A 1,837-nucleotide genomic window follows, 5' to 3' on the forward strand; every position below is an offset into this window, starting at 1 on the left:
AAACTGCCATGTGATGATAACAATCCAATTGTTCTCACAAACTTGTCATGCTCTGTAAAAAAATGCCATGTGAGTGTTACAAAAAATCTTACAATTTCCCCATTCTATTTTGAAAATGAAATGGAAAAGCGATGGGAGCAGGGTGTGGCCTCTCTCTCTCTCTCTATCTATCTATCTATCTCTCTATCTCTCTCTCTCTCTCTCTCATTCACACACACACACACGCGTGCGCGCACACACACATACTGAAGGAAATAATGCCCTAGAGGCAATAATAAAGTTGTTATTTTATATTTCCTTATTCATGATAAATGTTTATTATTGGTGCTAGAATTATATTAACCGAAAACTTGATACATGTGTGAATACATAGGCAAAACACCGTGTCCCTAGTATGCCTCCACTTGACTAGCTCATTGATCAAAGATGGTTAAGTTTCCTAGCCATGGACATGTGTTGTCATTTGATGAACGGGATCACATCATTAGGAGAATGATGTGATGGACAAGACCCATCCATTAGCTTAGCATAATGATCATTTAGTTTTATTGCTACTGCTTTCTTCATGTCAAATATATATTCCTCCGACTATGAGATTATGCAACTCCCAGACACCGCAGGAATGCCTTGTGTGCTATCAAACGTCACAATGTAACTAGGTGATTATAAAGATGCTCACAGGTATCTTCGAAGGTGTTTGTTGGGTTGGCATAGATCGAGATTAGGATTTGTCACTCCGAGTATCAGAGAGGTATCTCTGGGCCCTCTCGATAATGCACATCATAGGAAGCCTTGCAAGCAATGTGACTGCTGAGTTAGTTGTAGGATGATGCACTGCGGAACGAGTAAAGAGACTTGGCGGTAACAAGATTGAACTAGGTATGAAGATACCGACGATCGAATATCGGGCAAGTAACATATCGATGACAAAGGGAATAACGTATGTTGACATAGCGGTTCGACCGACAAAGATCTTCATAGAATATGGGGGAACCAATATTAGCATACATGTTCCACTATTGGTTATTGACCGGAGAGGTGTCTCGGTCATGGCTACATAGTTCTCGAACCCGTAGGGTCCGCACGCTTAACGTTCGATGACGATATGTATTATATGAGTTATGTGTTTTGGTGACCGAAGGTTGTTCGAAGTCCCGGGTGAGATTGCAGACATGACGAGGAGTCTCGAAATGGTCGAGAGGTAAAGATTGATATATTGGAAGGTAGTATTCGGACACTGGAAGGGTTCCGGAATGTATCGGGTACATACCGGAGTACCGAAGGGGTTACCGGAACCCCCCAGAGAAAGATATGGGCCATATGGGCCATAGGAGGGAGGCTAACCAGCCCACACGGGGGGTTCCGAATTGGGCTGGGGAAGGGGGCGGCACCCCCCTTTCCTTCTCCTACTCCCTCTCCTTCCCCCTTTCCCCCTCCGGTAAAAGTAAAGGGGGGGGGGGGCGAATCCTACTAGGAGCCCAAGTGGGACTCCTCCCACTTGGGGTGCGGGGCCTGCCTCCTCTCCCTCCCTCCTTTATATACGGGGGGTCGCCCCTAGAGGACACACCAATTTCTCCAAGCCGTGTGTGGTGCCCCCTCCACAGTTTACGCCTCCGGTCATATTCTCGCGGTGCTTAGGCGAAGCCCTGCACGGATCACATCACCATCACCGTCACCATGCCATCGTGCTAACGAAACTCATCTACTTCCTCGACCCTCTACTGGATCAAGAGCTCGAGGGACGTGATCATGCTGAACGTGTGCAGAACTCGGAGGTGCCGTACGTTCGGTACTCGATCGGTCGGAACGAGAAGACATTCGACTACATCAACCGCGT

This window comes from Triticum dicoccoides, chromosome 7B, assembly GCF_002162155.2.
Source record: "Triticum dicoccoides isolate Atlit2015 ecotype Zavitan chromosome 7B, WEW_v2.0, whole genome shotgun sequence".
Lineage (NCBI taxonomy): Eukaryota > Viridiplantae > Streptophyta > Magnoliopsida > Poales > Poaceae > Triticum > Triticum dicoccoides.